Source organism: Protopterus annectens, chromosome 4.part0, assembly GCF_019279795.1.
Source record: "Protopterus annectens isolate FY-2018-M chromosome 4.part0, PAN1.0, whole genome shotgun sequence".
In the NCBI taxonomy this organism is placed as follows: Eukaryota; Metazoa; Chordata; order Ceratodontiformes; family Protopteridae; genus Protopterus; species Protopterus annectens.
The window spans coordinates 1,106,724,712-1,106,741,326 of NC_056733.1; positions in this window are offsets into that span (position 1 = coordinate 1,106,724,712).

Below are 16,615 nucleotides of genomic sequence, written 5' to 3' on the forward strand. Positions count from 1 at the left end.
CAAATGCAGTATACAAGCACCTGTACGACTTGAATGGACAAAGCCATACCCAACAGAACTAAAATCTGCTCCTCAAGGAAACACAAACCTGACTGGTGGACATCCTCTATCAACAGGTTTTACAACAAAAGGAAGAAACTGTTGTCCAAGGGTAAAAAAGAACAAATTCCAAATTGGAAAAACTCCCTCCTCTCCCTCAACAAATTAGATCACTAGTGAAAACCTCCATAGCCAATTATGAGTTGAAACTAGCCTCCAAAACAAATGGAAACCACAAGTCCTTCTTCAGTTACGTTAGGAACCTCCATGGCAAAGCTCAAGTTTGTTCCGAACTAGTACTTAACGGTAACCACTTATACTGATCCTGCAGACTTAGCCAACTTGTTAGTTGATAGGTTCAGCGCAAACTTCACCCCCTTATTTCCCCCTAAAGGCCCAGTCAACATCCCCAATACTTGTCCCACACCTCACATATCCATAGATATGGAACAAATCTCACTTAACTAAAAACACAGCAGATTACCTACACTTCAAACAACTCAGAAATGAGACCAAAAAAGCAATAATAAACGATAAAAAAACTACTACCTGAAACCTCAGCAATCTCACCAAAATAACCCACAAAAATTCTGGGCTAACATAAATCAACTACTTCAACCAAGTAAACCAGTCACACCCAACCCTCAGGGCTCTGACATAAATAACCACAACCAAATTGCTAATGACTTTAACTCCTTTTTCACCAAAACTATTATAACGTTAGCCAGTCAACTCTCCAACAAAAACACAAACATATCTAACAACAAATTAAACCCACCTCCCCCATTTCATTTCCAACCTGTCCCAACAACCTACATTCTCTCCCTTATGAAAAAACTCAAACCATGTACTCTTTCTGCAGACCTATTACCCGCTGAATACTTGCAATTAGCAGCCAGATCTATAGCATACCCAATATCCATTCTTATCAACAGAACCATCACTGAAGGATATGTCCCTAAACTTTGGAAAGTCTCTCATATTCTACCTCTTCACAAGGGTGGAAATTCTACTGATATCTCCAACTACCGCCCTATAGCCTTACTCTCCCCCTTATCTAAAATTATGGAAAGATGTATACACAAGCAACTGCTTGACCATCTTCTCAAAAATAACGTACTCTCTAATACCCAACATGGTTTCAGACCTTCCCACAGCACCACCACTGCCCTCCTCTCCTTTACAGACACAATTAACAAAAATCGTAACCATAACACCCTTTCCTCTGCACTTTTCTTAGACCTATCCAAGGCTTTTAACATGGTCAACCACCAGCTACTAATACACATTCTTCAATCCTTGTCTCTGGAAACCCAACCTATTAACTGGTTTAAGTCCTACTTAAATAATAGACACCAAGCAGTACTCTGGAACTCCACTCTATCTTCCCAACTACCTGTAAACATTGGTGTCCCCCAAGGGTCCATAATCGGTCCCCTCCTCTTTTCTTTATTTATCAATGACCTCCACCAAGTAGTTCCCCAAGCCACCTGCATACAATACGCAGATGATTCCACACTAATTTGCTCAGCCACATCTCTATCAAACCTTCACTCCCTCACACAACATATATTTAATTCTGTAGAAGAATGGTTCTCTCAACGATGTCTACTACTTAACCCAAAAAAAAACTAAACTCCTCCTCTTCACACCTACCAGTAAATCTCCTCACATAGACTTTACTATAACATCCAAAAATGGCACAGTTATATCGCAAGATCCTACAACCAAACTACTAGGCATTACAATTGACAATAACCTTAACTTTGACCCCCATATAAACAACACAGTGAAAAAGAATAACAAAAAGGCTCTCTTCAGAATCAAACCGTTCCTCACTCCTGAATCTAGAAAAACTATAGCCCACTCTCACCTTATCTCACCACTTCTCTATGCCTCTCCCATATTTACTAACTCATCAAAAAAGAACCTTCTGAAATTAGAAAACTCCTACCAAAACATTGCCAGATTTGCCACAGGCAACCCTTTCAGAACCCACCACTGTACTAATCTAAAACAACTAGGCTGACTTGAACTTCAGCAACAACTACAAATTAATCAACTAGGCATAGGTTCATAGGTTCATACTAGGCTATCTGCCCAAGGGCATTTATAAGCCTAGCCAGAGTTTTGTGGCTTTCGCCACCCCTTTAGTTTGGAGGATACTATGCCCATTATTTTGCTGTGCCTCTGTCAAGCAGTGACACTGAGATAATCCCTGGGGTATATCTGCGATCTCCCATCCATTGGTCAAGATTTCTCTTGAACAAAGCCAGCGAGGTGCTCTGCCTCACATGTACTGGGATTTTGTTCCACAGCATAGGGAGTCTCTGGGTGATGAATCTGTCCCTCCAGCACGTCCTATTAATAACCGTGTCAAGGTTTAAGTCTCCCGCCCTTGTAGTTCTGAGGGATCTAGATTTTTTGAGGTGAAGCATGTTCATCAATTCTGGGTTGGACATGGCCTTGTATATCAGGCACAGGTCACCTCTGAGCAGACGGTAAGCGACTGAGTAGAGCTGAAGTTCCTTCAGTCGGGCAGCATAGGACATATTTTTGAGACCCTTTATCCTTTTGGTGAGGAACTTTTGGGGCCTTTCCAGTTGCTGCAGGTGTCGTGGTCAGATACATTCGAATGGGGCATTGTACTCAATCATTGGCCTGATGAGTGATGAGTACAGGGGGACGATGACTTCCCTTGATCTAGATGTGAATCCCTTCATGATTAGGTGGGCAATGTAGAAGGTCTTCCTAACTACTTTGGCAACGTGAGTATCAAATGAAAGGTTACTGTCAACCTGGGTACCCAGATCCCTGATAACCTCTTCTGTGCTTAGTGGGTTGCCGCCTATATGGTAGCTAGGGGTAACCTTGTTTTTCCCGAAGGGTATGACTATGCATTTTTTGGCGTTTAACTTTAGGCCATGGTTCTGGCACCAGTTTTCCGTTTCTATAAGACCCTTCCGAAGGATATCTGTGTCAGATGTGTTCTCAACTATGGCGCCCAGTTTGCAGTCATCTGCAAATTTTGTCAGCCATAATCCTCCTGTGTTTGCTTGTACTTCTGAAAAGTAGATGCCGAACAGGAGAGGGCCCAGGACTGAGCCCTGTGGGACACCACTTGTGACAGGCTTTGAGTCTGACATGGCGCCAGCAACTCTGACCCTGTGGGTTCTGTCCCTTAGCCAATTTGCAACCCATCTTGTGACGTATGGGTTTACATTTAAGCTGATGAGTTTTTCAATGATACCTGAGTGGGGTATTGTGTCGAAAGCCTTTGCCAGGTCGAGGTAGGCTATGTGGACTGCCTTTCCCTCATCAATGGCCTTGGTGACTGTTTCGAAAAAGTCCACCAGGTTTAAAAGGCATGATCTGCCCTTGACAAAGCCAAACTGGGTCGGATCCAAAGTCTGCAAGTCTCCTATGTCTTTATTTATGAGTTCCATTATGATCCTCTCCATAGCTTTGTAGATCAAGCTTGTCAAGCTGATGGGACGGTAATTTCCCAGGTCGGTGGAGGCACCTCCTTTGTGAAGTGGGACCACAGTTGCCGTACGCCACTCCTTAGGCACGTATCCTGAGGTGAGGCTAAGATTAAACAGCTGCCCTAACTGCGGGTTTAATTCCTCATTGAATTCGTGGAGCACACATCCGGGGACACCATCTGGTCCCATGGATGCTGTGTTTTTTGCCTTGGAGAGAGCAGTTCTCACCTGAGCGTTAGAGATGTTTGGGGGGCTATAATTCTCTGGTATAAATATCGCACCTTTTGGGGGGAGGGGGGGGAGTTTGCACTGAACCTGTCAGCCAGTATGTTGGCAATGTCTGTAGGTTCAGTAATTTTTACATAATTTTGAACTAATTCTGAGCATATCTGGGAGTTTCCTCCCAGGTTTCTAACATAGCTAAAGAAGGCCTTATGATTGTCCTTTGAGTCCTTAGCGACTTTTCTCTCAAAATTTGCCTTGGATGATTTTATGAGAGATCTTAATTTTTTACTTATAATGATCAAGGGTGTTTTCCCTTTTAAGGATTTTGCTCTATCTTGTAGTAGCTTCCTCCTTTTGTTGTAGAGCTTGTTTATGGCTGGGGTCCACCAAACTGGACGCTTGCCTTTGGTACAAAGGGTCTTTGTTTTGTTTGGGATTGCCTGATCCTTGCAGTCCTGTAGGTGCTGGTAGAAGGCATTTGTAAGTGATTCAGCGGCTTGAGTAATGGTTTCCGCAGTCTCGGGGGCCTTAAAAGAGACCATACTAGCCTTTAGAAGTGTGAAGTCGGCTTTTGAGAAATTCTTCACTGTGGTCTTTTTTATCTCAGGTGGGGGCGGGATGTGGACTTCCAGTGAGATTAGTTTATGGTCTGATCTCACCAGTGAAGGGTATACTTCCGGTGTTGAACATTGTGACCCCATGTTCGTGATGATGAGATCTAGTATGTTATCTCCTCTTGTGGGAATGGTGACTAGTTGTTCCATGGCATTTGAGTTTATGAACTCTAGGAACCTTTGGGCTAGAGTGTTGGGGCTTGAGTAGTGATCCCAGTCTATATTCGGTACTTGAAATCACCTAGTATGATGGTGTTTGGAGATACATTTATCCCTCCAGTGTTTTCAGGAAAGCTATGTGAGGTTCCTGAGATTGAGAGGGTGGCCTGTAACATGCTACAAATTGCAGAGCAGTCTTGCCTATGGTTAATTGCACCTGGATGGTCTCCGATGCATCGTGCGTTGCCACCAACCTTGAGGTGTGGGTGTTCTTGATGAATATAGACACCCCCTCCTTTCTTGGTGTTGTCCGGATTTTGGGTCCGGAACGCATGATATGAGGTAAAGCCTGATAGTGCCGGGGTGCTCTTGGGAGCCTTGAACCAGGTTTCAGTCACAGCACAGACATCGATGTTCTCCATACTGAGAAGGGCCTCGAGTGCGTGCATCTTGAGGTTGAGACTTCTGGCATTGAGCAGCATTACCCTTAGTTTTTTTCCTTTTTTGTGTTCTAGGGTGGTAGGTTTAGAATTTGAGCCTTGCCTAAAAAAGGCACTATGGGGGTGGCAAGAGCCTTTGCCAATATCCGGAAGCCCAGGGGTGACAGGTGCAAGCCATCCCTTGCGAAGCAGCGTGGCTTGTCCAGCATGTCATCCCAGGCAGACAGACATTGGATCCCCTTTGAATGACACCAGAGTTTAAGCCAATTATTAAAGCTGATCATCTTGTTTCTGTATTGTGGCATCATTCTTGGTGAAGGTAGGATACTGCTCAGGGTCAGGGTCATACCTGCCTGGGCTACATAATCAGAGAGCTCCTCTATGTCTCTTTTCATAGCCCATCAAATTCTTTATCAACCTGACAAAGCACCCATACTATCTTCTCTTATTTACCCCTATCATAACCTAAAGTCCCTAAGATCCGCACACAAACTTCATGTAAATATTGACAAAGCAAACAACAAGGCTGGTGATTCCCTGTTCTCTAACACTGTTGGAAAACATTGGAACTGACTCCCCTCTGAACTTTCCAATATTCCCTCAAAATCTCTCTTTAAAAAGAAACTCAAGATCTACCTTAAAACACAATGGCTGTGCCCCTGTACTAATCCTGACTAACCTAAATTCTTGATCCCTGATGAAATTCCACATCCTTAGAACCCCAAGTAAAAAAAAAAGCCTCTTCTTCTTACTTTCCTGCATCCTCTTTCACTATACATTGTAATAACATTCTATCTATGTCACATATAACAATACTGGTTGTGTATTTTTCTAAGTACTGCCTTTTTAAAATTCATAACTATGTCTCCATTTCTAATGTATTTTAAACATATATTACATATGTATTTCTTTATGTAATTTCATTTTACTTGCATGTTATTTCCATTTTTATTTTTCATTTCCTTTAAATGTTGGAGCTTATCTCCCCGGGCCTCTACTGAAAATGGACATATATCCAGCTAGACTAGCCCGGTCAACAAATGAAAATAAATAAAATAAATAAATAAATAAAAATAAATAAATAGATCACGTGTTAAAGGTCCTATCCAAGACAACACAGATTCCATGGGACCTGATAGTATCCCAGGCTGTATTCTGCACCACCTCCAGCAAGAACTAGCTTGGCCATTGAGCACTCTATTCAACCACAGCCTAATTACAGGCTTCATTCCAGCAGAGTGGAGAACTGCCATTGTCGTCCCCTTGCACAAAGGTAGTGCCACTACTGAACCCAGAAACTATCGCCCCATCAGCTTGATAAGGCTGATCTGTAAAGTCATGGAGCATATTATTATGGATCTCATAAACAAGGAAATAGGCAATCTCCAAGCACTCAACCCCACCCATTTCAAATTTGTCAGGGGCAGATCTTGCCTATTAAACCTAGTTGACTTCTTTGAGACTGCCACCAAGGCCCTGGATGAGGGAAAGTCAGTTCACACAGCTTACCTTGACCTGGCCAATGCCTTTAACATAATCCCCCACTTGGGCATCATCGAAAAGCTAACACAACTTGGTGTTAATCCCTGTCTAGTCAGATGGGTGGCCAACTGGCTAACAGATAGGACCCACAAGGTCAAAATAAGTACCTCCACTTCCAACAGCAGACCTGTCACTAATGGTATTCCCCAGAGATCTGTCCTGGGAACCTTACTGTTTAGCATATACTTCTCAGAGGTCCAGGCAAAGATAAAGGGCCTGTGGCTGACCAAGTTTGTGGATGACTGTAAGTCGGGTGTTGTCACTGACTCCCCAATTGATGTTAACATACTGCAAGAGGGTCTCACAGCAACAAATAACTGGTGCCAAAGTCATGGCCTTAAGTTAAACACAAAAAAAAAAGTATTATCGTACCATTCGCCAAAAACACGGCCCCTACTGATTACCACATCAATGGCAATCCCCTAAGCACACAACCTGTGGTGAGAGACCTGGGTACTCAGGTTGACAACAATCTCACATTCGACCATCATGTGGCAGTGGTCATCAGAAAAGCCTTTTACTTGGTTCATCTCATAAGTAAAGAGATTGCATCCAGAAAAAAGGAGGTTATTACCTCTCTGTACTCCTCCCTTATTAGACTTATAATTGAGTATAATGCCCTGTTTGCTATGTACCTCTCCAAACACCTTCACCAACTGGAAAGGCCACAGAAATACCTCACAAAGAGAATCCATGGCCTCCAACACCTATCCTATGTGGACAGGGTTAAATCATTATCACTCTACTCGGCATCATACAAATTGCTCATAGGTGATCTGTGTCTCACCTACAAGGCAATATGAGACCCTGACCTACTAGAGATGCTCCGTATCTGTAAGTCTAACTCCTTGTGCATTACCCACTCAATAGGCCTAAATCTAATATGCAACATCAACAAAACCTGCTGGAGAGACAAGTTTATCTCCCAGAGGCTGCCCCATCTCTGGAATAGACTTCCCGTACATGTCAAACAGAGTACCTCACTGACCCTCTTCAAGAGCAACCTTGATGAGTGGATGCGAAACCATAAATTTGTCCCGGGGTTCCACCTTTGTCCCTCATTGATGGGGCAACAGGTGTTGACTGAGGTTTCTTTTTTGAGGATAAACTCTTGGTTAGGCTTGTAAGGGTCCCAGGGCCATTAGCCTAGTAATCTCCTATGATCCTATGATGATGATTCATAGGTTCATAGAAGGTTACTACGCTAATGGCCCTAGAACCCATACAAGCCTAACCATATTTATCCCAAGTTGCCCCAATTGTCTGTGGTTAGATGAGTGAAGTTTTTAGAGGTAAGGGTCAATATTAGTTAATAATGAATGAGAAAAAAAAACTAATCTAAGACTCCTAATAGAGTCCACACAAGAAAAGGCAGAAAGTAAAAAGATAATAAATAAGGCAAATAAAGTACTGCTAGGGAAATATGAGGATCAAATTAAAAATATGTGGGAAACATGGACCAACCTACTGGCTAACTAATTAATGCCCCAGTACTGCAAGGCTATTTGTAGGGCTCCTACATATGCAATGGATTACAGAAGAGTTTGCATCTTTGCTTAGAAGTGCTTGCATAAGTACCTGTATAATCCAGAGAGAATATCTAGAATATATCCAGCAGAAAATCCATACTGTAAGGGATGCAATATGGCAGAAAGAGGGAGCTGGAACATATTTTTTGGGAATGTACTATGTCGTTTGAGGGAAAGCAGGGTTCCAAGAGTTGGTGGCTATCATTTGGAATAAAAAGATTAGGATGCCAAATAATTATTTCTCTTAAGTTGGAATCCATTACTGAAACTGTCAGGACATGCAAAGACATTTCTAATGTTATTAATGTTAGAGAGAAAAGAGTGATGAGAAGAAGGTAAAAAACAAAAGATGCCCCCAGATGGGAGAGGAGATGGATGTAATGAAAAAACTTGAGGCAAAAGTGTGAAAGGCTAGTGGAAGGAAAATAAGAGATTAGAAAATAAATTGAAATCATTGCAAAATAAATTCAAGCAATGAGGATTAAAAGATAAAAAATAATGAAAAGGGAATGTGAAACAGAAAATGCCGGACTTGAGCAGACTGGGGAATACAAAGGATTATAATCTGAGGTCAGGTATAGTGACAGGGAAGAGTAATAAAAGGTCATACAGAAAAATAATGATTAATAAATGTACAATGAATTATAATATGTGGCTTAGACAAGGGTGAGACAAGACTAGATTTTCATTTGCACTATGCAAAGTTATCAAGTTTTTACTTATATTATAAATAGTTATGTGTTTGATTTGTGTTAATCAATTAAGAGAATTCAATGGTCCACATGACTGAGACAAAGATGATTTTTCATGCATGAGATGATAGAAAATGTGCATTCTTTAGTAAGCAGGAAATGTTATGTAATGACTATAATAATAACTGTATAAGCTACAGGATATTAATTTGGCAATGTTTTATTTGCATGTTTGTAGTGGGTGTAGTAATTACCAGTGTCTTACCTGAATTCACACCATGCTTAAAAAAAGAATCAAAAGTATTTTGTCAAGTAATAAAATGTTTTATAAAATAGATAAATAAGATTGATGTATATTATTATTATTATTATTTCAAATTTAATGTAAATATGATAATAAATTAGAGCAATTCTTTTTTTTTCTAGAGCTGGAATAGCATGAAATGTGAGTTTAAAAGGTTTTGTACATGTTGAATACCTAACCAAGCATACTTATTTGAACTACATGTATTTATAATATATTCTTTGTTAATAACATTAGCTTTTCTTAAATATTCAAGTAACTAAGACTGCTGTGATTCCATTTTTTATTTGAAATCACCAATTGTATGATTTAAACCAATTTTAATATTAACAAGAAAATAGGGAACACATAGATCATTCAAAGAAATAATTTTATAAATAATATTTTTTCAAAGATAAAAAACTAATGTAATTTGAATCCATGGAAGAATAAATAAAACATTGAAAATAATTTCTTAAAATAGATAGTTTATTACTGTTGTAAAAGAATAATAATAAAAAAGCTGGAAATGCAGTATGGAAAGATGCTCCAATTAAGTGATGCAGTTCTTGTTTGAAGGAAAGTGCTTAACTAACGATTAAAGTTTATTTGAGCATATTTCCATAGTGCATTTATAGCTGTTTTTTTTTCTTTACTTGTTTTTTTTTATGTTTCCTGCACATACTTCTGTAGCTGTTTTAACATTTGGAACTGTTTTGAAAGAGAAAATGTTGGGTAGTTTTTAAGTTTTTATGGCATGAAACTAAATGTTTGTCTTTTCAAATATTAGCATCACATGTAGGAGCTATGCCATGCACAACTGTTTTATATTATGATGCCAATATAGAGGAATCAGTATCTGGAGAGTAAATCCCTTTCCTCTCCCATGATCTGATCTTATATAAATTTAAATGCAATTTTTACCTTAATGGGAGACCATAAAATGACAATAAAATTCCATTTATTTGATTTATATATAGTTATGGGAAGAGGTAAAAAAACTGGACAGTGTATAATAGTTTGGGCAATAAAATCATCTTTAATTTAAAAATAAAATCATCAAATTGAAAAAAATAATGATAAGGATTGCAATTATAGTCCAATTAGAGTAAGGGACTTTAATCATTATATGATTAAAGTTATTAAAGGTAACAACATAAGCATTTAATGTAGATTCAAAGTTTGATTTTATTATAATATCCAAATAATTTTATTGATGATGTTTTACATTATAACAATGTTTATTTTTTATACACCAGGCAGTAAATGTTGATTTATTGATAAAGTTTTTTTATCGTTACTGAAAGATAAGTTAGAAAGTTCACTAAATGCCATTAATTAACTATTAATGTGAGTAATAAATCATTTATATTAAAAATAAAACTAAGTAAATCATTTATAAACAATGGCATTTTAATTTCAAAATCCCTTACAAATTCAAAATATTTATATTACAGTTGTCTTTGTTGATATAATTTCTCAGAGATTCGATTGCCATTACAACAAAATAATGGGGATAGTGGGCACTTTGCTTTTACTCTTTATAACTTTTATTTCTTTTGATAATTATGAGACAAGTCACACAGTTTGGGGTTAATATAAAAATAGTTGCTAATATCAATACAAATGGTTGGAAAGTTATAGTTTCCAAAATTTAAATAGCTACAACCAGCTAAGAGAGAATTAATTTCTCAATGTCAAGACCTACTAATGTTATTTTGTTTTTTAGCTGCATACTCTAAACTTGTTAATCTTCAGTAGGTCTTTTCTGTCTGAATCCAGTCTGGATTTTACGAATTAAAGAATGGATTGTGGTTTTGATTCTAGTAATTGTAACAAGAATAAAGGGTTTGGGGCCCATGTTTAGTAAATACATGGATTTCCATAACTTGCAATTTATATGGTCTTCACCTGGCTTTAAAATGTGAATCATAATAGAATACCTCAGTGAAGGTAGAATTGTTTGTTTTTTAATACTAATGTTGAATAATTCATGTAAAACGAACAGACTCAAATATGGGCATAGTTTATGGATTCCTATACTAGGAGCTTTATTATTTTTTACATTTTCTTTTCTTTTAATTTCTAACATTTTAATATATGTAGTCAAACACGTAATATTAACATTAGTCAAACAATAACTAATATTCTTATTAACAAAGATATCCATTTATATTCATTTAAATTTCTTGATACCATATCATAAATATGAAAATGGAGATGAAAATTGTTTAATATAAATTAAATATTACTTACAATACCTTCTATAGACTTTTGTTTAATATAGAAATCTGGCCTTCTCACCAGTCTTTTTAAATTCTTCAAAGTTAGGGAACATATATGTAATACTATGGCTGTTTGTGATCCATATTTTTATTTTTGTAGATAAATATATTGTATTGAAATTAATATGAGTACTCATAGTATTCAAGATAGTATGGATGTATTAATACACTTGCTGTGAGGTATTATTTTAAGAGTAAAAAGAACAGACAAATTTTAATTAAGATCAACATTTTCTTTTACAAGTTAGCATATCTAAATTGGAGGAATGGGGCCAAAGTTCTATACTGAGGGTATGGGGTTGCACACCCCTTCAAAACATTTAGTCAGTTTATATTTATTTCTATTATTCACTGTAGTGTGGTGATTTAAGGAGGTGTCAACAGTTTTCATTGTCAACACTTTAATCTTGATTCAGCACTTTACCAGATGAATCCTTAGGGTTTCTCTTAAGTACGTAAGAATCAAATACCATGGTGATATTGAGAGACCATCACAATGACCATATAAGAAGGCTGAATAACCAATAACCACAGATTCAATTCACTGGATGCACCTTATATATTAGCAGTAGTACAGTTACCAGTATGAAATAGTAATATTAAGGAGATGCTCTAGTGACCCTAAGCAACATAGTAGCCTAAATGCAGAAGCTCTAAGCATCACATCAAATTTAAGTGAGAAATCCTTGTTCAAAGGCCTCAAAGTTGGTAGTTCACATTACATTTCACTGTGATAGGGAGTCCAAAACAGCTAAGAAATAAATAGCCAGTGGCAAACTATTAAGATAACAATGATCATGTATTAGGGATTCTGAATCCCTGTCAAGTAACGTGTGAAATATATAAGGCCTTACAGAGAAGGTTGAGTGGGTGAAGAATTGATGGTTTTTATGGCAGGTGAACTTTTCTGAACAAAGGCAGCCATAAATCATGCCCTAACATACACCCCATAAAATAACCTCTAAAGCACAATAACTGCTGGGATACATTTGGGTTGCATGGCTTAGCTTATAAAGGTTCCAATATTTGTTAGCGTAGTATACACATATGAGTCTATGAACCTATATTACCCATGACTCTCACATTCATGCCCTGCACAAAAAGGTAGAATAACTAGCTATTATGGTGGATGACATTAAAAACAGAGCTCTTCAACATGACAGGGAGACCAAAACAGATAACAATGTTCCTTAGATGGAGTGCACTACCTGTGACATTTTTAGGAGTACCCTGGTTGCTTTTGGCAAGTAGTTTTTGAGTTTCGTGAAGAAATGAGTACTGGAATGGGCACAAGTGATAGTTTCTGGTGGTGCTTTCAGCCATGCTTTATAAATACAAATAGGTATATACCAAATAACATTGTAGAAATATGTCCAGAAACCATCAGTACTGAGTACAATTGTTATTGTTGGTAAAACAAGGAATGTAGTTTATACACTGATATATTTTGATTAGTGATAGCAAAGTAGCAGCTGCTGTAGGTCCCAAATGAACAAATATAAAATGAGGCCGAGCTGAACCTACCAGCCACAACTCTGAGCTGAGATACCAGATGACTAAAGGCTTCTGAGCTTCCCAAAAAACACAAGTTGCCTGTTTTTTGCTTGATTAAACTATTTACTGCACTTTGTATTGTGTTTTGCTTTTTTAATACTCGATTTTAATAATGTAAACTAAACTCCACTGTTTGTACTGCATTTGTCTGCCTGTACCTGTTAAATTGTATTATGTTGCTATTTTCAATGTTTGCAAAGCTTTTTTTGATGTTTTCACTGTTTGCAAAGTAATTGTTGCTACTTTTCACTGGTTGCAAAGCAACCGTTCTGTTTGTTCAGTTTTCATGCCAAGCAGTGTTTTACATAACTGATTTGTTTGCTGTTTAAAACATAAACATTCATTATTGTCTCCTTGCTTTTTTGTCTGCTGTTTAAAACATTTTTAATGTCACACTGCTGCTTATCTGCTGTTTAAAACATTTCTTTAGTGTTTCCTGCTTAAATTAGTGCAGCTAGTAGCTGTAGCATAGTCCAGATACAGGTTTTCTGCATCTGGGTCTGTTTGTAGTGACTACTGTATTCTGAGCACATTTTTCAAGTCATCTTTGATTGAAAGGGGTCTTTCTGCACCATTGTGAGAGAAATATGCTGATTGGAACCTGTCTGGTGAAGGGTGATTGGTCTAGGGCTTGCAGTAAGCGCCCTCATTGGTTCTTTTGAGTTTTTTTTAAGTTCTTAGCTTCTGATATTTAAGCCCTGAGTTTGTGTGGGTTTCTGATTGTTTGTGCTTCATGCAGCACAGCGCACTGCCGTGCAATTGTGTGCCATAGCAAGAGAGATCATTTTTTCCTTAGATACAGCTGTAGTACTTTAGTGTATTCCTCTTGTTTAGTACATCTCTGGTTTAAGAAGTATTGCTAATGAGCTGTGACTTATTAAACCACAAGCCAAAAACCTCATCAGAAATAACCATCTACACAGCACCTCCTCCTAGATCTGTTCTGAAAGCACTCCTTTTGTGATAACAGTTCTTCAATCCTAGCTTTATGGACAGTTGGACTACCCTTGTTTCTCCTGTCAGCCTTGTTGACTTGGGTATTCTGAGGCAGTGTAGCAACTACATCGTGTACACTGACAACCCTCTTCTAATAACTCACTCTAGTACAGAGTATGAGAGAGATAGATCTACACCAAGAATCTTGAATCCCTGCTCTCTCAGACTTGAAACAGTAACACTGAAGAGGTTGTCAGCTCACCCACCACTACTCATACACATAGTATGCATTCAACACATAAATCAACATATGTGGAGGTGCTCTCAAAAAAACTTACCAAAATACCAGAGACCTCCAAAATAAAAGACTGCTGCAACTAACACAGTTCTCACAGCACCCAAAACACATAGCAACACCAGTGTCTCACCTACCAAACCCTTAAGGTGTAACACTCAAAAAACATTTTTTTTTACATTGGAGACTCCATAGTGAGACACACAGATGTACCACTCACCAGGCTGCCTATCTAGTGCTAGGATTCATCAGATCACGCATTCACGCAGGTCTCTTGGCAACAAGTACCATTATGACTCTGTCATGTTGGAGTGAATGACCTGAGATATACCTCACTGGACTATATGAACAGAGACATGATTAAGCTCTCTGAGTATGTGTCCCAGGCAGGTATGTTTCTAGCCTTGAGAAGCATATTGCCCTCACCTAGAATGATGCCACAGTATAAAACAAAAAATGATTGATTTTAATAATTGGCTTAATTTTTGGTGTCATTCAAAGGGGATCCAGTTTCTGTCAGCCAGGAATGACATGGTTGACAAACCTCACTGCTTTGCCAGAAATGGTTTGCACCTGGCACCACTAAGCTTTTGGCTGCTGGCAAAGGCTCTTGCCTCCTCCATAGTTCCTTTTTAGGTAAGGTCTCAAAAACAAAAATGCTGGTGTGAAAATTACTAACCATAACAAAATAAAGGTTATGCTGCTTAACACTAAGAGCTTAAACCAAAAACTGCACACCCTGGGAGCACTTCTATCACTGGAGGATGTAGATGTCTGTGAAGTCACATAAACTTGGTTCAAGGCCTCAGAGAGAGTACCCTGGCCTTGCAAGGCTATAATGCCTTTCACACTTTCAGACCACAAAAGAAATGTGTGAGAACCAAAGAAGGCGGTATATCGATCTACATTAGAGATAAATTCACCTCCTGACTAGTTCACTGGGCAACTCCATGGAGTTACTCCAAGTTCAGATTACTGTCGGTAAGACCCACCATTCAAGTCATAGCTATAGGTCCCCCTTCCATGGATCATGATGTGCATGAGGCCAACTTGTCCAAACTGGAGTCAATCCAAATATTGCCAAACACCCTGGTAATGGGGGATTTCAATTATTCTACCATCAACTGGGAAACCTAGTCTAGCCCTAACTCACTAGTGTAAAAGTTCCTTGACTTTGTTAACTCAAATGCCCTGGAACAAATTGCTCAAACCCCAATATGAGGAACAAATATACTGGATCTGGTCATCACTAAGATAACAAACAGATGCACCACCTCAACTTTTGGACCCTCATTAGTTAAATCTGACCATAAATCAGTCACCTTCAAAATGGCACTAATACCAGAACACATAAAAGATGAAGTCAGGCTAAAAAACTTCACCAAAGCAAACTATACCCTCCTAGGGGAAGGTATAAATGCATTCCAAGCCCCACCCCAAGCTGGAAGTGGTAACTACACCAAAGCTTACATTAAAACTCTCTACAATCACTTGTATAAGTATATAGACTCAGCTGCTACAAAGAGAATAAAAGCCAGAACCCCAAGTAAAACAAAGCCGCCCTGGTGGACATCCAGCATCAACAAATGCAAAAGGCTGCTGTCTAAGGCAAGGCCGCAAGAATGAAGAATCACCCTCCTCAACCTCGATAGGTAAATAAGACAACATGTCAAATCCTCTAAGGGTAACTTTGAGAAAAACTTAGCAATCACAGTCAAGGATAACCATAAGGCCTTTTACAGCTACATATGTAGTCTAAAGGTTAGGGGCCAAGCATCTGTCGAACTAGTGACTAACGGTATCACACACACTGATCCCGCAGAGATAGCAAACCTGGTAGCGGACAGATTTTGTGAAAATTTCACTCCCTTATCCCCTCCAAACGTATCACAAACCTTGCCCCCAACTCCCTCCCCCACCCTACATATCCAAAGAGCAGATCATTAAAGCCTTGTCTAAGGCAAAAAACACAGCCACTATGGGACCAGACCGCATCCCAGGCTGTCTTCTAAACAAACTAAAATATGAACTAGCATCACCATTAAGTACCTTATTCAATCACAGACTAATTACAGGCTTTGTTCTTGCAGAATGGAGAACAGCAATAGTTATTCCCCTCCATAAAGGTGACTTAGCATCACACTCAGGGAATTATAGACCCATAAGTCTGACCAGCCTCATTTGTGAAGCCATGGAGCATATCATCAGGAATCTCATAAATAAAGACAGAGGTCACCTCTAAACCCTGAATCTGACCCGATTTGGCTTCATCAAGGGCAGATCCTGTCAGTTAAACCTGGTGGATTTCTTCAAAAATGTGACTATGGCCATTGAACAGGGCAAATCTGTGCATATGACATACTTCAACTTGGCAAAGGCCTTTGGCACAATCCCACACTTAGGCATTACCGATAAACTTAGCAAACTGAATGTAAACCACTTTGTTGTAAGATGGGTTGCCAACTGGCTCACAAATCATTCACATACTATCAAATTAGGTGACTCCACATCACCCAGCAGACCTCTTACCAGTGGGC